General features: G+C 39.2%; 1 long non-coding RNA gene across 2 annotated transcripts; it reads left to right on the forward strand.

Annotated features, from left to right (window-relative positions):
• The first annotated feature begins 1,958 nt into the window (after positions 1-1,958).
• On the forward strand, positions 1,959-26,795 carry LOC138804761 (uncharacterized). 2 transcript variants are annotated; one of them, XR_011365341.1, is made up of 7 exons: positions 1,959-1,992; positions 4,836-4,940; positions 8,813-8,982; positions 18,117-18,204; positions 18,563-18,697; positions 25,558-25,792; positions 26,077-26,795. It is a non-coding gene; the product is annotated as an uncharacterized lncRNA (long non-coding RNA). The 2 variants fall into 2 exon arrangements; XR_011365342.1 differs by lacking the exons at positions 1,959-1,992; positions 4,836-4,940; positions 8,813-8,982 and adding an exon at positions 14,704-16,722.
• Positions 26,796-27,040: the final 245 nt, after the last annotated feature.

The following is a 27,040-nucleotide window of genomic DNA, read 5'->3' on the forward strand; positions in this document are numbered from 1 at the left end:
AAAGAACAAAAGAATATGTTCTCCTGAATTCCTGTGTAAAAACTCACGGCAGGGGGCTCAAGACAAGGACCATCTGGCGAGCCCAGCAAACTAGGTCAAATGTCAACCAATTGCAAGCCTGTAAATATGTGGACTCCCCTCCAGAGAAGCCTCCCCCTTTAGGGAACCAACTAGTTTTCAACAAGTGTTACAAAACTTCCTGCACAGAGCTGAGCCAATCCTGGGGAGCCTGGGGTCTTATGATAATCCTGTGGTTTTTGTCTTTAAAAGTGCCTGGCTTCCAGTCTGCCTTCGACAGGGAGCCCGTTTGCGCAAAAGCCTAATAAACTCCTCTTGCTTGTTGCATCTGCTGGTTTGGAGTCTTTGTTCTTGGGGTGCCCTCCCATTGAAGAAAGCATCCCAGTGCGTCTGGGGTCCTTCAGTTGGGGGCTCGTCCGGGATAAGGCGCCCCCAGACCCAAAATTTCAAGACCAGTTGGAGGTAAGACAGAGCTCTAATTTTCTGTGTTCTCCATGCTTGTCATGTTCATTTTGCGTTTTGGGGATCCAAAAGTGCCTGTACAGGACTTGTGTGGTGGACCAGAGGGAAAAGCAGATGTGCCCACTACCCTGGTCCCGCCCTGGAGTCCTACTCCAGGGTCGCGTGAATTTGTGGTGGACTAGAGGGAAAAGCAGACATGCCCACTACCCTAGTCCTGCCCAGGAGTCCTACTCCAGTGTCGCATGGAGGGGGGACGAGATCCGAGTGTCTCTATGTTCGGAGGAGTTAAGGCAAGGGCGGCCTCTCCCTTCTGAAGTTTCGCTCCTCATTTGTGCTCACTTGGGGACCGCACGGCGTTTGTCTAGTCTTGTCTGCATCTGTCTAACGTTGATTGTCTTTGGTGTCTGTTTTGTGACGCTCAAAGAAATGGGACAACAACTAACCACCCCCTTAAGCCTGACTCTAGATCACTGGAAAGAAGTCTTAGCCCAGGCCCACAACTTGTCGTTGGAGGTCCAGAAAAAGAAGAGGATAATTTTCTGTTTCTCTGAGTGGCCCACCTTCAATGTAGGGTGGACTAAGGAGGGCTCCTTTAATTTTGGTATTATTTTACAGGTGAAGGCTCGAGTCTTCCAGCCCAGCCCTCACGGACATCCTGACCAGGTCCCCTACATATTTACTTGGGAAAACCTTGCTCAGGACTTCCCGAAGTGGATTAAGCCTTTCCTTTCCCATTCCATCCCTCTCTCAGCCCCTCCACCCTCTCCCATTCCCCTCACCCTTCTTCCTCCTGCCCCCACCCAGCCCACCTTTCCTCCCCTGTCTGTCCCTCTGCCACCCACTCCCCTCACTCCTCCCCCACCACCCTTATGCCAGTCTTCCCTTTACCCCCTAAAGGAATTGTCGAAACTTAAAACAAAGGACTCCTCCACCTGCTCTCCAAATCCCCCCGTTCTGCCTGACAGTCAGACAGACTTGCTATTGTTAGAGCCTCTCCAAATGCCAGACCCTCCACCGCCCTGCTCCAGTGGAGGAATGCAGGAAGCCACAAGAGAGCTCCCTTGTTCCACCTATGCCTTCTCCCAATTCCACTGAGCCAGAGGCGGAGCCACAGGTGCCATAGTCGCCCAGAGCACCCTCGCCCCCACTTAGCAGCCGCCTGTGTCTCTGCCGCCATCGAGGAGGGGAGAGCGAAGGAGTCTGAACAGCTCATTCCTTCCTCCTCCTGACCGTGGGTGGCCAAGTGCAATACTGGCCTTTTTCTGCCTCAGATTTACATAATTGGAAAACCCATAACCTGCCCTTTTCCCAGGACCCCCAGGCCCTGACGGGTTTAATTGAGTCCATCTTGCTAACGCACCAACCCACCTGGGACGACTGTCAGCAGCTCTTACAGACCCTCCTCACTACAGAGGAACATCAGCGAGTGTTCCTAGAGGCTCGCAAAAACCGACCCAATGCCAAATAAGATCGATGAAGTATTCCCTAACTGGGACTTCAACACCATTGCTGGTAGGGAATGGCTCCGTCTTTATCGCCGGGTTCTGTTGGCGGGTCTTAAAGGGGCCGGGAGACGCCCCATTAATTTGGCCAAGGTACGTGAAATAGTGCAGGGTTCTGATGAAACGCCTGTGGGTTTTTAGAAAGATTAATGGAAGGATATTGTATGTATAAGCCCTTTGACCCCCCCACCTTAGACAGACAATCCGATGTTAATATGTCCTTTATTGGGCAGTCAGCCCCGGACACTCGGACTAAGCTGCAATGGCTGGAGGCACTTCAGGGGTATACTTTGCAAGATTTAGTCAAGGAGGCAGAGAAAGTTTTCAATAAGAGAGAAACTCAGGAAGAAAAGGAAGAAAGATTGCGTAAGTTGCAGGAGGATAGGGAGGACAAGCGAGACAAGAAACGTACCAGAGAGTTAAGTAAGATCCTGGCCACCATAGTCAGACAGCCAGAAGGGAGAGAGAGTAGGCCAGTGAGGAACCCGGGAGACAAAAAGAGACCACCATTCAGCCGGGACCAGTGCACATACTGCAAAGAATTTGGGCATTGGGCCAAGGACTGCCCCAATGACAGAAAACAGGCCAGGGGAGCTGGGAGACCGGCACTGGTGTTGTCATTAGGAAGTGACAACTAGGCTAGTCAGGGCCAGGAGCCCCCCCTGAGCCCCAGATAACTTCACGACTTTACGAGTGGGTGGCAGTCCAGTTACCTTCTTGGTTGACACTGGTGCCCAGCATTCGGTACTCACTCAACCAAAACGTCCCCTAAGTAATAAAAAGTCTTGGGTGCAGGGAGCCACTGGAGGAAAATTATACCAGTGGACAACTGAGCGAAAAGTGCATCTTGGAACGGGGTTGGCCACACACTTGTTTCTCCTGGTTCCTGACTGCCCCTACCCGCTGTTGGGGAGGGACCTCCTCTCAAAAGTAGGGGCCCAAATTCACTTCCAAGAAGGGGGGGCCTCCATTAGAGGACCCCAAGGACAATCTCTCCAAGTTCTGAATTTACGCCTAGAAGACGAGCATCGTTTGCATGAAAGCCCTCAGCCAGTCTCAATTGACCCCAAGTGGTTGTTAGGTTTCCCTCAGGCTTGGGCAGAGACAGGGGGAATGGGATTGGCCATTGGACTTAAGCCGTCGGCTGCCCCAGTGATGATACATCAGCATCCACTAAGCAGGGAACCTAAAAATGGAATCAGGCCACATATACAAAGGCTGCTACAATTGGGCATCCTAAAAACATGCCAATCCCAATGGAACACCCCGAGACTTTGTCCTAGTTTGTTTGCTTTTGTAACTTGCTTGGTTGTCAATTATGAAGCTGCCATTGACCACCTGCGAGTGGCCCCAGTTATATCTCAGCCTCGGGCCTTGGCTAGGGGTGTTCTGAGCGTGGGGGAGAACCTGTCAATCTGAGGGGATGGCCACAAGGGACTTTTGTTCCTTGCCCCAAGATGACTGGGAATACTCCTCCACCTTGGAAGGCCCCTGGGTCAACGTCTGCAGGAATCTAAGAGAAAAATCCTCCGGAGGTGAGTGGGGGGGTTGAGTCCCCTGGTAAGTGAATGGTGGTGAGATGTTGCCCCATTCACTGAGACTTGATTTTGTCTTTGTGGCCACTTGTTTGTCTTGTTAAGTTTAGTGTGTGTGTTTAATGTTTTCTGGGGTAGGGAAGTTATGGGTGAGTGTGGCAGGCTCACTCAGCAGACTCTGGATTCAGCTTGCTGAGTGGGAGCAGCACAGAGTTCCGGCAGGGATAAATTGGGGCCCATTAGTCCCCAACTCAGCCTTCAGTTCTTGTCTAGTTCTGTTTTAGAATTGGTACCAGTTTTAAATGTGGATTCTTGGTTTTTGTGTTTATCTGTGTTTTTGTTATTTAATTGAACATCTCTGGGGGAATAAAAGTTCCAGCTGGGTTTGGTCACAGACCTGCTATGCCCACCCTCCCTGTGAGGAATGGAAGGTTACTAGGCTAGTTTGGTTCCCTTCTAGCCTCAGGATGCATTTTCTCCTTGTGGAGGCTGCCAGCAGGGAGGGTGTAGAAGGCTGTGTGCCTGGTTTGGACTTTTTCAGCTAGTCCTGACAATGTAACAATTTGTAAAGTGCTCTTGTCTAAAATTGGATAGAAAAATTCGGCCAGTTTAAAGTGACCCCCTCCCCCAGCCCTCCTCCAACAGAAGGGATTCAAAAGACTAATTAGTGAATTGCCTTGCTAGACAAACAAGCAGTCACTTTCTAAGACAATGGGTTTTCTATCTTTAATATGACTTCAGTAGGACAGTATCCAACACATAACATATTACTTAATGGATAGAAGAAAATCTCTAATAGGAAATTATTTGATTTGGGCATGGAAGTTATGGTTATACTTTTAAAGATTAGGAAAAGAGGTAAAAGTTTTATTAGAACTTGTAAAACGAGTATGAAGTCTTGACCTTAGACATGCCAAATTCTTAACCTGGCACACACTTAAATTCTTAGTGGTACTGAAGGACTAAACCCAAAACCCTATACTTATGAAACAGCATCTCTACTACTGTCATACCTGCAGATTATAATTGGATTTCTTATTTTGAGGTAGTATCACTATGCCTGGGTCTGATTGGACTGCAGTCCTCCTAACACAAACCAAACATTGTACCCAGAAAATGATTAGTTTCTGAAACTTCTTTATATTGTCTGGGCTTGCCTGGAACTGGAATTATCTAATTGTTGATGCCCAAGAAGATAAGATTACAAGTTTGAGACACTTTATCCAGTAAAAATATACAATTTTAAAATTTCTTGATATTTTCTATATTTGTGCTTTACATATGTAGCTAACCATGATTTTCTCCCTTTTTTGTTTAGTACTCTTGAATTGAAAACATTGGTTTGTTTTGGATGGAATCCCATGAAAATCAAAAAAAAACTCCCAAAATTTTATTTCAAACATCATGGAAAAGAAGGCTTCAGGTTGGAATAAAACATTGATCCTTAAGTTATAAATGCTATATATTTATAGTGTTGGTCAAAGTTTTCTTAACTATGAGAAGGAAGACAGAAATGTGAAAGATGTCAGACATAATTTTGATAAACTTCTAGGTCTCCGTAGAAATTCTGTAGTTGTCACTTCATGTTATCTTCCTTCCTTAAAGCTTGCTTTATTAAAGCCCTTTGGGTGGATATTGGCTGGACTGATTGGTAATATTCTCCAGGAAATGAAACTGATTTTAGAAGGCTGATGGTGTGGTAAATAAAGGAATGATGAGAATAAGTACAGATATTGTCACAGAATGAGCAGACCAGGCTCAACTACTGACCACCAAAACAAAGCAAAGTTTCCAGTCTAATGATCCACATTGGAACATATATATGTAAATATATAGCTACATAAACATATACATATAAATATACATATACCTGCATGCATGAATTAGTAAATCTCCAGTAGAATATAGAGCAACTTGGCTTGACAATTATTAAACTATATCAAACTGGTTGCAGGAAAGGTGCAGTAAAATAGCAATAATTTAGAATACATTTTTTTCAATTTTTATTTTTTATTGTGAAAAAACGGTACAGAGGGATTACAATTACATGGGCAAGATGATGAGTACATTTCTTAACAAGCATTATAGCCTCCTCCATTGTTTCCCCTTCCCAACCCTTCCAAGCCTTCCCGAAAACTAATCCTCCCCCTACAACCCCACCAAAATTGTAAAGTTCGTTTTTGACATGACAACTTGTACTTCTCAACTTGCAATGGGTCCACCTGTATCCTGATTAACACTTGTTTTTCCCCTTCCCCTCCACAAATTATAACGACATCAAATACAGTGAAAGCAGGTGTTATACTGTGGGGGAGGGACATACAAAGAAACAAAAAATAATCATATAAATGCATTAGAAACAAATGCATGAAAGAAAAAACTTTAAAATACATATCTTAGGATTTATTTTCCTAACATCGCCTTACCTGACCTTTTCTGCTTGATTCATACATATACAAACTATTCCAAATGAGGGAAACCATGGGACCTATGTTTCTTTGGGTTTGGCTTACTTCACTTAATATAATTTTTCCAACTCTTTCCATTTCCTAAAAAATGGGGCAATGTCATCCTTTCTGATGGAGGGGTAGAATTCCCTTGTGTACATATACCACATTTTCTTGATCCATTCATCTACTGAGGGGCATCTGGGTTGGTTCCATATCTCAGCTATAGTAAATAATGCTGCAATAAACATAGTTGTGCTGGTAGCTTTAGAGTGGTCTTGTTTGTAAACATTTGGGTAAATGCCCACAAGTGGGATTACTGGGTCATAAGGGAGCTCTATGTGGAGTCTTTTGAGGAACCTCCATAGTGCTTTCCAAAGTGTTTGAACAAGTTTAAACTCCCACCAACAATGCAGTAAGGTTCCCTTCTGTCCACATCCCCTCCAGCATCTTTTGTTATTAGAGTTCTTGATTTTTGCCATTCTAACTGGAGTGAGGTGATATCTTAAGGTTGTTTTGATTTGCATTTCTTTTTTGGCTAGGGCTGTTGAGCACTTCTTCATGGGTCTATTGGCCATCCTTGTTTCTTCTTCAGAGAAGTTTCTCTTTAAATCTTTTGCCCACTTATTTATTGGGCAGTTGTTTCTTTGAGGATTTGTTGTTGGGGGGTTTAATTTTTTGAGTTCCAAGTATATTTTAGATATGAGACCCTAGTCCGTTGTATGGCTAGTGAAGAACTTCTCCCAATCCATGGGCTTTCTATTGATCTTGCTAGCTATGTCCTTTGCCAGGCAGAAGCTCTGCAACTTCATGCAATCCCATTTGTCCAACCTTTATTTGATTTGTTGTGTTTCCGGGTCTCTATTCAGAAAATTTCGGCCTGAGCCAAGGAGACCTAAGATTTCTCCTATTCCATCCTGTAATGTTTTCAGAGTGTCTGCTTTGACTCCGAGGTCTTTGATCCATTTGGAGTTGATTCTGTTGCAGGGTGAAATATAAGGATCTCACTTTAATTTTCTACAAGTAATTACCCAATTTTGCCAGCACCATTTACTGAAGAGGCTGTCTTTCTTCCATTCTAGTTTTTTAGATCCCTTATCGAAAATTAGATAGCTGTAGGTCTGTACGTTCATTTCTGGGTTTTCAATTCTATTGCATTGGTCCTGAGGTCTGTTCTTGTGCCAGTACCAAGCTGCTTTTATTACTATGGCTTTATAGTAGAGTTTGAAATTTGGCATTGATATTCCTCCAGCAGCGTTCTTTCCGTTGAGGAGCATTTTTGCTATTCGGGGTCTTTTATTGTTCCATATGAATTTTTGGATTGCCTCTATTTCCTTGAAGAATGAGGTTGGAATTTTGATAGGTATCGCATTGAATTTGTAAATAGCCTTGGGAAGTATTGTCATTTTCACTATGTTAATCTTTCCAATCCAGGAGCATGGGAGTTTTTGCCATTTTTTAAGTTCTGTTTTGATTTCCTTTTTCAAGTTTTTAAGGTTTTCATCATAGAGGTCCTTCACTTCTTTAGTTAAGTTAATTCCTAGGTGTTTTATTTTTTGTGGGGCTGTTACAAATGGAGTAGCTTTCCTAATTTCAGCCACACTTTTCTCATTGTTGGCATACAGAAAAGCCATTGATTTGGGGGGTTAATTTTATACCTTGCTACTTTGCCAAAATTTTGAATCAGCTTGAGTAATTTGGGAGTGGATTCTATGGGATTCCTTAAATACTGGATCATGTCATCTGCAAAGGGGGAGAGTTTTATTTCTTCCTTCCCTATTTAGATCCCCTTTATGTTTCCATCTTGTCCTATTGCTGTAGCTAGGCATTCTATTACTAGATTGAAGAGAAGTGAAGAGACTGGACAGCTATCTATTTCTACAAATTCTAATCAGATCTCAGCAGATTAAATATTTTATGGAATTCCTATTAAAATATTGCTTTGCAGACTGACTGATTCTTCATACTACACCTATATATATCTGTGAGTTTGTATGTGTATATTTGTGTGTGTTTGAATAAACTAATACAACAATGTAGCAGATAAAATATTAGTATGGCCTATCCAAAGAAACATACATCCCATGGTTTCCCTAATTTTCAATAACGAATATATATCTGCGATAAACAGAAATGTTCAAAAGCTATGTCCATTTGACCAGACAAGATAATGTTAAGGGAAATGAACCCCAAGATAGGGACACAGTGGTTATTTCTTTCTTGCTATTGTTTCTAACATACTTATAATGTGCAATGTGATTTTTTGTGTGTCTTTATAGGTTCCTCCCTCAAACTATAACACCTGTTTTCACTGTATTTGAAGCTGCTACATCTTGTATATATGCTCCTCTAGTTTGGGAAGGGGAAGGAAAAAACCAAAATGCTTAAACGGGATACAGGTTGACCCATTGTAACAATTAAATTCACAAACACTATGTTGAAAAATGAACTTTACAATTTATGTTGGGGACTGAGGGAGGGCAGTATACTTTTGGAGGTAGGAGGGAAGGATGGTAGGGGAAAATAAAGGAGGAGGTAACAATGCTTGTTCAGAAATGTACTATTACATGTAGTGAGCAACCAAAAGTAATATTATCTATTGACCATGCTCTGCTTCCAAGGAAGCCAGGTGGATAACTTCTCATGCTGTAAATCAAACTGGTTATCTTATGTCTTGGTATTGTAAAAATATCAGGAACAGAATAATGAATGAATGTTGTAAACTGAGGTGAAGTCCATATATAAATGTGAAAAACTGATAAAACAAAAGTATCTGAGCAATATATTGTGTTTTACATCATAAGGAAGACCTAGAGGAATGAATTCTCTTTTTGATATCCTATCATAGGTCCTTAGAAGGTTGAAATCTTTCCTCATTCTTGTAGAGGCATCATCAGATGAGAGGAACTGTATTTTTTTTGTTTCCTTCAATTTATTCTTCAGTCCAAATCTGAACTACTTGAGATTGAAAGAAACCAAGGGAAATTATACACGTATACTTTGGAATGAATAATCAAGGTAAAATAAATAAAATACTTACAGCCTTGTAAAAGGTATAACTAAATTGAGTTATATATTCGCAAGTGTAAATAGAAAATGATTTAAGCAATATCAGGTTATTGCTAATTGAAAAATGTTGAGTTGCTTAATATTTTTCCTTTCTACTACCTTGAATTATTTATTGATTTTGCATAGAAGATTAAAGATGAGATTAACGAGAAACTTGATTTAAAATGGACAAAAGTTCTGAATAGACATGTTTTCCTTAAATCCCTGAAGATCGACAGTGGGTTAACAAAGTTGTACTTAATACAACTTCTATGCTGGCTTAATGCTTTGAGACCAGAATTCATTAGCGAAATGTCACTCAAAATTACTATGATACTACTTAATTACTTTTATAACTCTTATCAAAAAAATCAAAGGAACCAGGTGTTGTGGTAAAGGCTTGTAATTCCAAGCACTTAGGAGGTTGGATTTAAGTCTAAGGCCAGTTTGGGGTGTGCTGCAGATAGTAAAAACTTGCCCATTATTATAAAATATAATAATGGTGAGAGTGTGGAGAAAAGGAAACTTTCTACCCTCTTGGTCAAAATCCAGGTTAGTATTCTCGTTGTAGAAAGTAGTATGCAGTTTTCTAAAGAGGCTGATATCTGAGGATCAGGTTCAAAGCCAGCCCAGGAAGAAAAGTCTGTGAAACTCTTATCTCCAAGAAACACCAGAAAACTGGAAGTGGTGCTGTAGCTCAAGGGGTAGATCGCTAGCCTTGAGCTGAAGCCCTGAGGGACAACACCCAGGCCGTGAGTTCAAACCCCAAACCGACAAAAAAAAAGAGAAATGCTAAGTTAATGTATCATCTTACCCACCAATAATGTGATTATTTCTCTCTCGGTAACTCGTGAATATATCTGTAGTTCATTGTTATTTACCTTATTCACAACAACAGCCAATATATAAATCAAAGTTGTGTTCAACTACAGACTAATAAAGCAACTGTGGTACATGTACAAATTTTTCACATTTCTGCCTTCCTTCTCTTCTGATATAAGAAAGCACTGACTAACACTATAAATATATTGCATTTATAACGGAAGGATCAGTGTTGTTGTTGTTTTCCAACCTGAAGCCTTCTTTTCCATGATTTTTGACATAAAATTTTCAGAGTTTTTTTTATTGTTATGGGATTCCATCTAAAACAAAGCTATGTATATCAAGAAACCCAAAGTTTTCAACTCAGAGTACTAAACAAAAGAGGGAGAAAAGTAAGGTTAGATCTATATGTTAAGCACAAATACAGGCAATATCATGATATTTTGAAATCGTGTACCTTTACTTGATAAAGTGGCTCAAACTTTTAATCTTATCTTCTTGGGCAACAAAGATTAGAGAATTTCATTGCCAGGCAAGCCCAGACAACAAAAAAAAGTTTCAGAAACTCTAAGCATTTGCTGGGTGCAATGTTTTCTTGCCTGTGTTAGGGGGACCGCAGTCCAATCAGTCCCAGGCAAAATGATACTACCTCAAAATAAGCAATCCAATTACAATCTGCAGGTATGGCACTAGTAGAGATGCTGTTTCAAAATTATAGGGTTTGGGGTTCAATCCTCCAGTACCGCTAGGAATTTGGTAAGAATTTGGCAAGTCTAAAGTCAAGACTTCATACTTATTACTATCTTTGTGATAACTGCAGCTTCCTTATTTGGAAACTGAGCTGTTCAGTTAAGAGTGAGTAGATGAATCTTATTATTTAAAATTTCATTTAACTGAAATTGGAAAGATTAATGACTCAGACATTATTCACATTTGAGATTCATTAGCCACATATAGCCAGTGGGTAGTATGTTAGACAATGCATATATAGAATATTTCCATTATCACAGATGTTTCTGTTAGAACTGTTTTAGAGCATGTTTCTGCTTGTTAAGGGATGGTTCATGTTCATAAACTACATATGCTACATAGATGGTACTAAGACTGAAGATAAGACCAGAAATGCTAGACACCCATGAAGTTAAGATATAGATATAAATTGTTCTACATAGGCACACTTATTTGTGAGGAGGAAGAGGATCAAACAGTCAATGCCAGCAGAATCAACGCTCTCAACTCTTGGAAAGAATAGGTGGAAATTTTAGCAATTCTTGCAGCTTTGCTTCTGTGATTGAAATTGGCTGTGGTATTCTCAATGGTGATTTTGTTGGAAAATATACATGTGTAATTATCATATTAGCTCACAGAAGAATTAAGATTTGTGCTTTGTAAATGTCATTTGGTATTTATATGTGACATTTCAAATTCTTCTGGTACCAATACACCACAAATATCTTTATATGGCTTCTGAGTTTTTGTTTTCGTTAGCTTTGTTGTTCTTACAGCAGACATTTAAAAAATAGTGGAGAAGTTAAGACTTCCTTGTGTTTTATAATCCCATTAGTACTCAGTAAGCTTAATAAACAGTGAGAATACAATAACTATGTGAAGAAATTATATCTCCAATTAATTACTGGAGCAAAGAGAACTGGCTCTCCAGAATCTCACCTTCAAAATTCAAGAATGAGATTGGAATAAGACAAGCAAAGACAGAGATAGTAATTTGCACTGAAGTTGCTGTGCTGTCACAATGAACACCTGTTCTCATGCAATCTTTTTGAATCTCACAGTTAGCTTTTATGTGGTTTTTATTAGTATGACAAAGATGACTGACTTTCTCAGATTTACATTTGGAAATGTGTGGGACACATTCCTTTATCTATGGAATCTACCTTAAAATTGTGCATCATTCACTTTGGTCCTCGGTGCCTTTTCTATCCTTGTCACAAGTATGTATTTCTACAAATGGAGACGCTGGATTTTGGAGGTTGTGTGATTTGCAGTAGAAGCAAAGTATTATGGGTAGGACCCTTTGGTCCATTTTGACGCTTCTTTGTAGAATTTTTATCGTGGTACTTAATCATGGACTCATGTGTAAGTAATTCCCCCCATATTCTCTATTGGGTGTTCTAAAAGCTTCTTGTATCTGAATAGGCCTATCTTTTTGCATGTTTGGGAAGTTTTCTGCTAGGATCCTGTGAAACAAATTTCCTAGACCATTAACTTCTGTCTCTAGGTGTTCCTCTACACCCATTATCCTCAAATTAGGCCTTCTGATGGTTTCTTCCAAATGTTGAATAGATCTATCATACTTCTTGGTTTTTGTCTTGGATGGTTGTATATTCTTTCTCTATAATATCTAGGCTGTATTCAATTCCCGAAATTCGATCTTCTGCATGGTCTAACCTACTGCCAAGACTTTCTACTTTGTTTTTTATTTCTTTTTCTTCTAGTTGGTCAGCTTTCAAATTCTTTGCTGGAGCTTTGTTTTAGATCTTGCATGAAACTCTTTAATTCCTTAATTTTGTGTTCAGTGTTTATTCTCAAATCACTTAGTTGATTGGTTATGGTTTACTTGGACTGCCATTCCTTCTCTTGGGTTCCATTCAGCATTCCATTTGTAGTCTCCCTGATTTCTTTCAGCTTTCTGTTTATGGATTCCATGAATGCCTCCATTGATCTTTGTCTATTCTCATCCGGTTCTCTCAGTTTCTGTATTTCTCTTTGATTAGCTTCCTCATGTTCACAGAATTCCTGTAGTTCTCATTGAGTGTTCTCAGCCTGTTCACACCATTCCTGACTTTCTCTTTGTCTGTTCTCAGCCAGCTCATGCAATTCCTCCTCTATCTCTTTGACTGATCTCAATCTGCTTATGCAATTCCTTTATTTCTCTTTCAGTGTTCTCAATCTGCTCACAAAATTCCTGTATCAATTTTTGAGTAGCTTCCTCAAGCTCATGAGTCTCCTGTATTGATCTTTGGTTACCTCTTCTCTCTACCTATCATCCTCACACTGATACTTTGCAAATGTTCACTCTTTTCATTTACGCTGTTTATCTGTAGTGTTTGTAGAGCTTTTTGGGAACGTCCTCTGGTTTATTCATTATCTAATCTGTCCCCTGATTGTCATGAGTGGGAGCTGAGATCCCCGGACTTGCTATTTTTCTTGAGTTTTTCTGGCCATTTGGGATGAGTGTAACACCAGTTTTGGGCTCGAACACTATTTTAAGGTAAGCATCAACCAAAGTCTGTAGTTACACAGTCAAAAGTCTGCAGATACATTCTAGTTCAAGAGATAGAATCTATTCAACATCAAACAGTAAAGGAGAATTTGGCAACTAGAAATTATTCGGTTTAGGGAGTATGTGGGGAAAAATAGGATTAGTGGGATGTGGAAAGGTGAGGGAGAGTGGAATTAACCAAGTCCTAATCTCAAATAAGGGAAATGGATTGGACAGAATGAAAGCAGATAGAGGAAAAAAGAAAAAGAAAAAAGAATAAGAGAAAAAAAGAAGAAAAATAAAAAAAAAAGATAAAAATGGGAAAACAAAAATTTACAATTAAAATGTGAAACCCTTAAAAACTGCAAGTTTGAAGGACTAGTATTCAGAGAAGAAGGGGGATGGGATGAGAGGAGAGGAGGGATCAAAAGGAGACATGAAAAACTAGAAAAATAAAAACCTTTTAAAATATTATATTGGTATAAAGAGGTAAAACTGCTCTTAAAGAGTTTAAGTCTAAGGTTTTGAGTTGAGTAATAAATTTCTGGATTAAGTGTGTATTCCTTGGGGGATAAGATCTAATAATCGGCAAGAGGTATATCTGAAGATGAGCAGAGCAGCAATTAAGTCACACAGAAAAGAATGAAAGAGAAGAATTGAAAAGAATGAGAAAAGAAAAAGAGAAAAAAATGATGAAAATGTCAGTAGAGATTTTTAAAAAGCATACAAACATATACACCTAAAATTAAAATTATACGAGGAAGAAAAGAAAAAAATAATAGAAAACGAAATTTTTTTAAAAATTAGAAATTAAATTTTTTTTTAATATTTAAAAATAAGGTACAAAAAAGAAAGTTCTTTGTTTTTTTTTGGGGGGGTGGGAGACGGGAAGATTCTGTATCTCCCTTTTTTTCATATCCAGTCTCTTGGTGGAGTCTTTGATCTGCTTGTGGTGGTTGGTTTTCCTGTGGCTTAATTGGTTAATAAAGTCAGTTTGTTTGGGCAAGCAGAAAAATGCTCTGCTTTTCCCAGGATTTTGTGGTCCTCCTCCCAGGCTAGTTCAATGGGATATAGACCTGCTTTGAGTATCAAAAAAGAGGGAGATGGCTGTTACCTCTCGTTTGGAGATGCTGTGATGAGGTTAGGTTCTGTGTAGAGTTGAGGCCTTTCAGCAAACAGTAGCTTTTCCCTGAGGGGCTAGCTTCTGAGACATTCACAGAGCCCAGCCTGGAGCCACTGTCAGGGTTTATGTTTACTGAATTTCAATTGATTGTCAAGGCTTCCATGGGGAGGGGCAGCCTCTGGCTCTGTTTATGCAGAAAAGAGAGCAACTCCTGGGGACAGATTTTCCTCTGCCTGGGCTGAGTGACTGTTTCCTGTGTGGAGTTGAGCCTGGCAGATCTGAGCAGGTTCCTGTGACCTGCTAAATGACTCTCTGTTTTTCTCTCAAGGCCTGAGTTGGCACTAGCAGCTCAGCCGTGCCTTTGTCAGTATCAAAGATGGAGATCTCTGGTAGTAGGGTGGGGGATGATTGGCCTGCCCTCCTCTGCTCCCTGAGAAGGAGTGAGGATGGCAGGCTTCTACTAACACCGCCAGAGTGTTGGTTCCTGGGTCATCTCTGGTCTGTGATCTGCAGGGTGAAAATATCTGCTCCTTGTCAGTTCTTGCTGGTGTTGAGTAGAATTCGCTTACCTGCTGCATCTGACTCTTTTGTACCAGACTCTCTGTGTTGCAGGTATGGAAGCTATGGCTGTTGCTGTGTCGGCGGCAGCCAGCAAGTACTCAGATCTGTCTCTTTGCCTGGATTTTCTCTCTCTGGCCACACTCTCTGTACCGTGCTGGCACACTTGGTGTAATTCTCTGGCCTAGGACTGTTCACTGGAACACTAAAACTCCTTTCTATGCAAGAGCTTTTTTTGCCTCCAGCTTTTCCTCCACCATCTTAGTTCTTCACATTCTTAGATATGTTTTAACATCGATTTATCCAATGCCAAAGACATTGCTTAAGACACCATTTTGATGAATGAAAAGAAATCATGCTGCAATCTCATTATATGGCAATTTTCTGGTTTAAAATTCTTTTAGATTAAAAATTGATGGTGGAAAATGAACATTCCATATTCAATTTTATATTTTCCTAATTATTTTAATATACTTTCCAATATTATATAATGTTAAAACATTACTACTTACTTAGATTTTGGATTTCTAAATTGGCCAGAGTAAAAGTTCTATTCATTCACAATATTAAGACCATAGAGGGTCCATTATGACCAATGAGACATTTTAAACTTTTTATTTGTGGTCCTTAAAGGTTGTGCTGGGGAATCAAGTCCAGTGCTTCATGTGTCTTAGTCTACCATTTGCCTGAGCCTGATGTGACCTGTGGTTTTACTTTTACTCAAATGGAATAAAGAAAAATTTCACTAGGAAGGAAAAATTACTTGGTTACTTTCTCCAATATCTCTTGCATACATAAAGTAATATAATTCTATAGTGACAGAAAATGGTGTTCCTATTAGCAGTAACTGTTTATTTTTTGTAGCCCCACTCTTCACTAAGTCTTGCCACTATCCAATTCCCTCTTCCCATAAAACATGACTATATCCACTGGAAAACCACTTCCAGGCAGCCTCCTCCTTAAAAAGTCAAAACTTAACTAACATACCACCTGGTAGAACCGCTATAAATTTTCAAAGGCCTGACTGCAATCAGACTCCTTCCTGAAATCCCTCCTTTGCTACAGGGAAAGCCTTCTTCCACTCCACCCCTTCCTGCAATCCATGCTCTGCATGGATACCAGGATACATCCATATCTCCTCCTTCTATATCCTGCTTTGCTGCACCAAGAACCCTGCCTACATCAGGCTCCTCCCTTGAATCCTCAATTCATCCATCAGATACTGGGCCCATAACTACTCTAGTTCTTCATAGTCCCATTGCTCCCATATCCTAGTACCTCCAAGCTCCTCCCTTCCCTTTCATACCCCACCCACAACTAGCCTTCTCCCACAAGCTCCTCCTCATTTCATCAGAAACTTCACCCATAAATAGCCTAATTCTAAATGGCCTAACCTCGCAAACACAGCCTTGAACCTACTTCTTCCCACAAAGTCCATAAGGCTATTACAAAAAACCTTCACTTCCCTATAACTGCCCTTGAAGCCCAGCCTTGCTTGGCTAGAAGCCTCTCACACAGCCTATCTCCTGCCTGGAAAGCCAGCCCTGCTCCAACACAAGCATCTGCAAAGATGACTTTCAAATCATCTCTCTAATGAATAATTTCGGAGTTGCTTGCGTTACGATGTATCAGAGATTTTAGTAACAGAAATTCTCTACCAGAATCCATGTTGAATTTCCTCCTTCCACTAAAGTGACCTTTGGAAAAGATTGAAGTAATATACAGGTGAAATGCCAGAAATAAAAACTTATTTGAGATCATAACAAAATTATGATGAAGATCCCATTCAATGTGCTTGAAATTTTCTAACAAAAGGAACTTAAGAATATTTAACTGCAGACTTTGTGAAGACTAGAAGACAAAAATACAAGAAATGTCCTGTTAGACCATGGTTCTGAAAACAAAACAAAACCAAGGAAAGACAATATAATGAGACAGAAGAGAATGAGGAACTTGTACATAGAATGAAAAACATACACAGAATCAGGTAAAAATAATTTTGGTCACAAAATTATTTTTATTATATATATTTCATTGTAAATTATATATATGTATATATATATATATATATATATATATATATATATATATATTTGTAAATATTGTTCTTCGCTAACCTGTGACTTAATATAGGTCTCAGCAGGGATCTGCTCAGGTAGTTGTGTAGTTAGTCAATTTCATCATTGCAACATCCTCAGGATGGTAAACTCCCACACACCTTAACATACCTCCAACAACACTAGACATACACTCCTATTGGTCCAACAGAATAAGCCAGACCTGTATTTTACCAAAACTTTCAATGTGGCATTTTACCAAAGCTTTGTATGCTATTGTTTATTCAGGTGTGATACAAAATGTCTCTGCCCAGAATTAAATGATGGCATTTATAGCTAAAAAGATTTAGGGTCATTATTAACATCTATCGCATGCTGAGGATTTATTTATACCTCTCTTTTTCCCTTTCTTTTTTCCTCCATTCTTTCTTTCTCTTTCTTTTTTTGGGGGGGGGCAGAGTCCAGTCGTGGGGACTGAACTCTGGGCCTGGGTGTTGTCCCTCATCTCTACAGCTCAAAGCTAGTGCTCTCCCAATTTAGCCACAGAGCCACTTCCGGCTTTTTTTAAATTATATTGTGCTGAGGAATCGAACCCAGGACCTCATGCATGCAAGGTAAGCATTCTACCACTAAGCCACCTTCCCAGCCCCTTTTCCTTTCTATTTTCTTTCTTTCTTTCTTTCTTTCTTTCTTTCTTTCTTTCTTTCTTTCTTTCTTTCTTTCTTTCTTTCTTTCTTTCTTCTTTCTTTCTTTCTTTCTTTCTTTCTTTCTTTCTTTCTTTCTTTCTTCCTTTCTTTCTTACGTTATTTCTTCTCTTTTATTTCCTCTTTTAGGAAATGAGTATGAATTTAGATATTTTGTTTGTTGAACAAGTATTCTACCATTAGAACATCCTTTTTCGATTTATTTACTTTGCTCATAGGTTATCAATTTTGCTGAGGGCTGAACAGAGGCTAAGTTCCTCACTTCTGTCTGCCAAGTAGCTGGGATCACAAATGCATTCCAACGTGCCAGGCTTTAGGATGATATGAGACTCTTAGTACTTTCCTTGCATATTGGTTCTGAAATGTGATCTTCTCAAATTTTACCTCTTCAATTAGTGATGTGAGTTCCAGTAGGCTCCCCTGTCAGTATATATCGTCTAAGTGAATTATTGAAGGCAATTTCATTTTAACCTCTTTTTCTTTGCCAGTCCAGGGACTGTTACAGTTTTATTTCTATACAGTTTTTGTGTATATGTGCACATTAGTTTTCAAATATTACATTTTGATCGGTTTTTATTTTTTTATTTTTCTTGGTTATGGGGCTTGAATTCTGGATCTAGGTGTTGTCCTTGAGCTCTTCAGATCAAGACTATCACTTTACCACTTGAGCCACAGTGCCACTTCCTGTTTTCTGGTGGTTAATTGGAGGTAAGAATGTCACGGATTTCCTGCAAGGGCTAGCTTTGAACTATCATCCTCAGATCTCAACTCCTGAGTAGGTAGGATTAGAGGCATGAGCCACTGTCACACAGCTAAATTGTTACTTATTTTAAGTTCTATGATTTAGTTGAGGGAGTAGAATGAGTGTGTAGAAAGGTAACTTTCAAGTGATCTCTCTAAATAATTTCAGAGTTTCATTTTCATAATGTTTATTTCAGTGATTAATGTGACAATGTGTACTTGAAATTATAAAAAATTAGTTTGATGGTACATAAAGAGCCAGATAACACAACATGCTTTTCATTTTCTAAAGAAAGGAATGTCATACAAGTATGTTTATTGCCAGGCTTTTTCATCTGAAAAACAAAGAAAAAAGAATATCATAAAAAAGCTGAAAGGGATCAGCAACCATGTAAGAGTGATATAGCATTGGAGACATCAAGACCTGAATTGGTTCAAGTAAAATAATACTCTGGGAAAGGTATCTGTGAACTAAATTTATTCATTGTAAATTTTTTATTTTTATTTATTATGATACTTGATATATAAATACATACATATATGTATATATGTATTTTTGTAGGTATATATGTATGTATATATATATATAAATTTGTATATTTATGTATATCAACCCTGCAACACCACTGAGCATGCAAACTTATGTGTTCATCATTGTAAGCTAGACCTGTGTTTTACCAAAGCTTTATATATAGTGTGTTATATTTTCATTTAGGCTTGACACAAAATGTGTTTTCCCCTAGAAATAAATGATGACATTTATAATTACAATAATTTAGGGTAAATGTTTACATTAAACACATGCTCAGTATGAGTTGTTCTTTGTTTCCTTTTCTTATTTTATCTTTAGGAAGTTGATTTAAGTTTAGATTTTGTGTTTACCAGACAGGTATTCCACCACTGGAGTCACTCCACCAATCCTTTCTTGTTTAAGTTACTGTACTCATAGAGTAGCAATTTTTGCACCCATCCCAAAAAGCAGGGATCATGATTGCATTCCAAAATCCCTACTTAGTAGGTTGATATGGGTGATACTTTCCTTCCTAGACGGATTCAGAATTGTGATACTCTCAAATTCTACCAATTTAGTTAATGGTGTGAGCTCCAGTTCTGCCTACCTCTAGATGATATTATGGAAATAAATGATTACAGGTAATTTGAGTTAATCATTGGCAAATATAGGTGATTTGATATTAAAATATATGGTAAGTTTGAAAGTAAGAAAAAGAAAAAAGGAAAAAAGAAAGAAAGAAAGAAAGAAAGAAAGAAAGAAAGAAAGAAAGAAAGAAAGAAAGAGGAAGAAAGAAAGAAAGAATGAGAAGGATAGAAAGAAAGAAAATTATTGAGAATGAATTTTTTGGAGTCAGGAATCGCATGGTAGAGGTACTACCTGTATTGTGTATTAGGTCTGCCCCAGGCCATGCAAACCCTTTGCACACACCTTCCCACTTCTTGACTAAGTTTCCACTCTTTGTTACCTAGGTATTTGGCACACCTGGAGGCAGCCACCTCCCCCTCCTGCTAAGTCACAACCGGGTCAGCCTCTGGTCACACTTTCCATCTAACCAGAGATGAGTCTCAGGCCTTAAAGTCACATGTAGATCCAGTGTGGCCAGAATTTACCCCGACCTGGCCTCACCTCATCTGGTTCTTTACCTAGATAGGTCCTCGCTGGAGGTTGGGTCACCCCATTTTTTTTACATGCCTTTCTACCATGTATGGTATGGGAAGCAGTTCAGTAAATAAACTACTTACCTGACTGAATACCGTGTGGTGTTCTCTTCATTGACTACTTAATGAAACTCACCTAATTAATATGCCTTACACTTAAGACTTTCTAGTTATGAATCCATAGATACTTTTGTGACACATGTGAGTTCAGTATCTACAAAATATATGTACTGACTCATCATTTAACAATATAATTCTGCCTGGAATCTTTAATAGCACTTTACTTAACCATAAAGTCTATTTTGTTTGCTTTCCTTTGTTTTGTTTGTTTTTTCTTAAAGTAATAAAAGCGTTAGTGGGACAATCTGAAAGGATCTCTGGCTTCATATTTTCTCATCCCCTTGGGCTACAACCTGTGTGCTACCAGCTCAGACGATGGGACTTTGAAATTTTGGAAAGTAGATGCACATCATAATGACCCATGGCTTCGGGATTTCTGATTCTTTTTGAAATGTAATTGTTACTTAAGTATGTACAGTGAGGTTACCATTTCACAAAAAAATCAGACATTTACATGTTTATTTATATTTTTTGTCAGTTGTGGGGCTTGAATTCAGGGCCTGGGCACTGTCCCTAATACTCTGTGCTCAAGTTAGGTAGCACTCTAACAATTGAGCTACAGAACCACTTCTGGCTTTTGAGTTGTTAATTGGAGGTAAGAGTCTTATGAGGACTTTTATTCCTGGGCTGGCTTTGAACTTCAATCCTCAGATCTCAGCCTCATGAGTAGCTGGGATTACAGGTATGAGCCACTTGCACCTGGCTTGAAATGGTCTTGTGTGTGTGTGTGTGTGTGTGTGTGTGTGTGTGTGAGTGTGTGTGTGTGTGTGTGTGTGTGTGTGTGTGAAAATACCATAGAGAGGGGTTATAATTATATGGGCAAAGTAATGAGCACATTTCTTATGAAGCATTGTTGCCCCCTCCTTTGTTTCCCCTTCCCATCACTTCTTATCTCACACAAACTCACCTCACTAACCCCCCCAATCCACACTCACCCCCCTCCCCCGGGCAGGTTGTAATGTTCGTTTTCTGACATAACATCTTGTATATCTCATTGTTCAATGGGTTCAACTGTATCCCTACTTAATTTGTTTTTTTGCTTCCCTTCCACAAATTATACCAACATCAAATACAATGAAATCAGGGGTTATACCGTGGGGGAGGGACATAGAAAACAACAAAAGAAATCATCTTATAAATATGTTAGAAACAATGGCATGAAAGAAAAAAATACATTTGAATCCTTATCTTGGCATTCATTTCACCTAACATCAACTTATCTGACCTTTTCTGCTTGTCTCAGACATATACTAGTTATAGAAAATAAGGGAAACCATGGGACCTGTTTCTTTGGGCCTGGCTTACTTCATTTAATATATTTTTTTCCAAGGCTTTCCATTTCCTAACAAATGGGGCAACGTTATTCTTTCTGATGGAGGCAGAGAATTCCATTGTGTATATACACCATATTTTCTTGATCCATTCATCTACTGAGGGGTATCTGGCTTGGTTCAATATTTTAGCTACGGTAAATAATGCTGCAATAAACACAGTTTTGCTGGTAACATTAGTATTGATTTGTTTGTGATCATTTGTGTAAATGCCCAAAAGTGAGATTGCTGGGTGATAGGAGAACTTTGTGTGGAGTCTTTTGAGGAACCTGCATACAGTTTTCCAAGGTTTTTGAACAAGTTTACACTTCCGCCAACAATGCAATAAGGTTCCATTTTTGCCACATCCCCTACAGCATCTATTGTTATTAGAGTCCTTGATTATACCCAATCTAACTGGGGTAAGGTGGTTGTTGTTTTGATGTTGTTTTGGTTTGTATTTCTTTTATGGGTAGGGAGGTTGAACACATCTTCATGTGTCTATTGGCCATCCTTCTTTCCTCTTCGGAGAAGTTTCTCTTTAAGTCTTAGGTCCCTTATTCATTGGGTAGTTGTTTCTTTGAGGATTTGTTTTAGGGGGATTTGATTTTTTGGATTCTAGGTATATTTTATATATGAAACACTTGTCCGTTGTATGGCTAGTGAAGATCTTCTCCCAGTATGTGGTCTTTCTATTGATCTTGCTAACTCTTTCCTTTGCCTTTCAGAAACCCTGCAATTTCATGCAATACCATTTCTCCAAACATTTTTTTATTTGTTGTGTTTCTGGGACTCTTTACAAAAACATTGGTCTGTGCCAAGGTGACCTAATGTTTCTCTTATTCACGGACTCCACTCCCAAATTACTCAAACTGATTCAAAACTTTGGCAAAGTAGCAAGGTATAAATTTAACCCTCAAAAATCAATGGCTTTTCTGTATGACAACAATGAGAAAAGCATGGCTGAAATCAGGAAAGCAACTCTATTCGTAATAGCCCCACAAAAAAAAATACCTAGGAATTCATTTAACCAAAGACATGAAGGACCTCTATGATGAGGTCCTTAAAAAACATGAAAAATGAAATCAAAACAGAACCTAGAAACGGGAAAAACTCCTATGCTCCAAGATTGGAAAGATCAATATCGTGAAAATGGCAATAGTTCCCCAGGCTATCTACAAATTCAATGCCATAACTATCAATATTCCAACCTCATTCGTCAAGGAAATAGAAGAGGCAATCCAAAAATACATATGGAACAATGCAATACCCCAAATAGCAAAAACAATCCTAAACAGAAAGAACAGTGCTGGAGAAATATCAACACCAAATTTCAAACTCTACTAAAAAGCCATAGTAATCAAAACAGCTTGGTAGTGGTACAAGAACCTCCCTCAGGACCAATGGAATAGAATTGAAATCCCAGAAATGAACCTCCAGGCAGATAGCCATCTAAAAAAATAGAATGGAAGAATGACCCCCTCTAAGTTAATGGTGCTGGCAAAATTGGTTAATCACTTGTAGAAAACTAAAGCTAGATCCTTATATATCACACGGCACCACAATCAACTACAAATAGATCAAAGACCTCAGAGTCAAAGCAGACACTCAAATAGTCACTTTTAATATGATGAACTGCTTTGTGCTTCTGGCTCACATATATAGTCCTTGCTATAGTTAGGATTGCAGGTATGAGAAACAAACACTAGGTGTGTGTTGGCTTGTTTTAATATTGTTTGTTTCTTATACTACGAAGTTCTTATTTGTATTTTCACCTAGGTAGTGGAGATAGGTGCTAGCCAGTATTGAACCTTCTTTGGTTGAGATGGGACCATGTGGAAGTTCTTGCCTAGAATGACATGGAATTGAAATCCTCCTGCTCTCAGCTCCCCATGGACCTGGGATGATAGACATATTCCATCACACAGAGCAAGAGGTTGGGCAGCATTGCAGGAAAAATTACACTGGTCTTGAAATGATGTCCCACATAGGTAGCTTTACAGGCATATGCCTTCAAAACATTGTTGTATTCAATTTCACTTTGAAGTAGTGTTTGCATATACTTAGAGATACAATGATAACACACTACATGTTTAAGATATAGAATAGTCAATATAATTAGCACGTTTATCTCCTAAAACATTTAAGCTAATGTATTTCGGTAACCTCTTGACTCGGCTAGTTATTTTTTTTGAGTATACCACAAACATGAATGCATTGATAATGTGCATAGAAGATTGGAAGTTGATAGAGACAGACAAGTTGGACTATGTGTAGTAAATATATATTTATCTATTGCTGCTGCTCTGAAGAACATTATCATATATTCACCATGACAATACCACCATATATTCACCATGAAAATAATTTTCCTGCAGTGTAGAATTTTCCATTTCATAATCTGCCATCTTTTATCTTTTTTACATTTTCCTTATAAGTATGAATGTTTTCTTGTATGTTTTGAAATTATTAAGATGTAATGTAAACATTTGTAGAATCTACTGAAATTATCTCAATTTGTTTGGTTTTGTGATGCTAAATCATTAAAACCAAGGTTTTCCTGAAAGTTTTGCTAGCAGACTATATCACTAAATTGTATTCTAAACACTTTTTATTATTGTATTTTGATATAGGGTTGTACTGTTGCTGTTTTATGATATAGAGTGTTGTGAAGGTGGACTAAAACTTGCAACCCCACTGTCTCCAGTAACAATGCTTTATCACCAGGTTCTGTAGGCTCATAATTATAACTAGCTAATCAGGGCTTTTAGACCTGAGATTTAGTTCAGATGGCCTGAGCAGAAAATTTTATGAGTCTCTCCTCTCCATTTCACTACTAAAAGGCTTGCAGTGGAACTTTGGACAATTGTTAGAGCACTACAGTCAATGGCTGAGATCTGAGGATTACGGTTCAAAGCCATCCCGAACAGGAAGGTCCATGAGACTCTTATCTCCAATACACCACTAGAAAACTGGAAGTTGTGTGGTGGCTCAAGTGGAAGAGAGCTCCCCCTGAGCTGAAGGGCTGAGGGATAGCACTGAAGCCCAGAGTTCAAGCCCCATGACCAACAAACCCAGGGCTGATGAGACCGCCTGGCAGAGTATTGGAACAATCGCTATCTCTCTGAGACTGTTTCACTGGGTTCTTATCAAAGGAACTTGGCTTGAGACAAAGAAGTGCCTCCATGCTTAATTTCTTATTACTGGGCTGCCAGAATATTTCATTTGCCTCATAAACTAGTGGAAGTTTAGCAATTTGCATGTGAGAGACTAGGATTAAAGGAATGAGCAAGTGGCACACAATATTCACCCTCACCTAGGAAATAACTACCTTAGAGGCCTTTAAAGGAATATGGACATAAGTAAGGATGTAACTTGAACTTGAATCTGGGGCCTGAGTGTTGTCCGATTTGTAGCACTCTACCAATTGCGCCCAAGGTCCATTTCTGGCGTTTGGCTGGTTAATTGAAGATAAGTGTCTTTAGAATTTTACAAACTAGAGTGGGTTCAAACTGTGATCTTCAGATCTCACTCTCCTGATTAGTAGGTTTAGAGGCATGATCCATTGTGTATGTCTTTGTAGAGATGCATATAAGCATCCTCACAGAATTTCCATGAAATTGTATAGACATAACTCTACTTTTTGTCTGTCATGTTTACATTACCATATGGGACATAGCCAGTCCTATGTGTGTCATGTTAATTCAGAAAAGGAGAAGCATAGAGTTAACTTCCTACTCTCCTCCCATTGGTACTGATCCTTCTACCGTAACTGGGAGGAAGATGAACAAGTGACAAAGTAAGTGGATGTTGGCATAAAGAAAAGTTTTGTCCTTGAAAACTTGATATGTTTGAAGTTTCTGAATCAAAGTCAACTTTCTTCTTTGCTCACCAGTTGTGATTTTTACTAGGGGATTGAGGCTTGGAACTTCAGAGGATAGCAGATTACATAGTTGTGGATGTGCTTGCGGTTTTGGACTCTCAAGGATGACAGGGAGGGCTGTGTAGAGCAAGTCTGATTCAGTAGGGAAACAACATTTTCTTCCTATTACAGGGAGAATTTTAGGGGATTATATTTGAGAAATTTGTAGAAGTGGGTTGTGAGGAGCATCCTGCTTACAGGAGTTTATTCCTACTTTCCAACAACAAGTCCTGCCAGACAGAGGCTCAGAATGGGGAGGGTGGGCTCTAATTTTCCTTGTCACCAATCTTCCCACAGCAATGGTTGTTCCATCATCCCTATGTGGATGGACTTCTACCCTGATGATTTCTATGAGACCAAGGACCATGACACCCTGAAAAAACTTACACAGTATGTCAAGCTCAACATGCCCTCTTCAGACCTGCTCTTCTGCTTACACATTCTTCTGGACTAGCTGGAGGAACCCACGACCCATGAGACAAAGAAAAAGTGGAAGAAGTCCTTGTTTAGATGCCTCAGAGCTCATGAGTAGGTATGGAACCTGCATCTCTAGGGATGGGCCTGATTGGCCAAGGGCCCTTAGTACTCCCTAGCTTGGCAAAAATGTCATTTTATGGATATTCTATGCCAGGTAATAACTGTTCTCTTTTGAAAGAACTTAGAAGTAGCCACTTGTTTAAAACACCCTACCTTCGCATCAGTGTTCAGTCCAAACTCAAATTCTACAGCTTCCCCCATTCTATCCTTATGGAAGTTTAGTCACACCTTAACTTCTAGGGTCTACTCTAAGACTCCTGTACCTATTTCCATTCTCAGGTTTGCATCACCATAGAGCAGCTCCTGCAGAACTCCAGACAAAGAACCCATCAGTGATGTCGTCTATAGTGACTGATGGAGATCAGAATCCATCACTGATCTCAAGAAAGCATGTGAAGGTAGAGGGTTTTTCTTTTCCAATTTGTAGAGAGGCCCAAGTACATTTTGAGTCCTGTGGACAATCCACTGGTTTTGAACCCCAAATGTTATGCAGGTGTACCTGCACATACCACCAAGGAAGAAGATGATCCAGAATTTTCCCATTGATGTTCACAATCAAGCTAGATCAGCTCCAAACCAGTCAAAAAAACACGTCATGGTGTACAGGGTAAATGTATGCTAATGGAAAATGACCCCAGTATATGCTGAGAAAAACCAATAAGTGAGATCCAAAATCTAGATTCAGATGAGGTCAGAGAATCTTCCCTCACAGAATACCCAGACAAATCTGTCCTCTTGCATGGGATCCAATTTCCAATTGAGAAATTAGAATCTGTCCCTACCTGGACTCAGGAGAGAATCCTGTCTTTAATGAGGAAATCCCTTTGAGGACTCTGAGGCAGAATTTCTCCCTGAACGCCAAGTTAGAGACCAATCTAGATTTGGAGATTCTTTCTCCCCTTAGTGAGAAAATCCTTCTTTTTCTTTTTGTCCTGATTGTTGTAAAAGTTTCATTCTATTTATTTTTCGAACTTTATTAAAATGTCAATGTTTTTTGACATATTCTCGAATTCTTGATATATTTCCTCTTAAACTTACAATCTGAACCATCGTGTATACATGTTCTGTAGGAGGGAAAACACAGAGTGACAGAAAGCTGTACAAGAAATCCTACTGGATATAATGGAAACTGTTAAATGCACAGGGAGTGGCAATGAAGCCAGGCCATGCCAGCATGGGGTGATAAGGTGGCTACAAAAGGTCTAGGACATAGCAGATCAGATGTCCTAGAAAGTTAAGCTGT

The sequence above is a fragment of the Dipodomys merriami genome, unplaced genomic scaffold, assembly GCF_024711535.1.
Source record: "Dipodomys merriami isolate MVZ:Mamm:240054 unplaced genomic scaffold, mDipMer1.0.p SCAF_371, whole genome shotgun sequence".
Classification (NCBI taxonomy): domain Eukaryota; kingdom Metazoa; phylum Chordata; class Mammalia; order Rodentia; family Heteromyidae; genus Dipodomys; species Dipodomys merriami.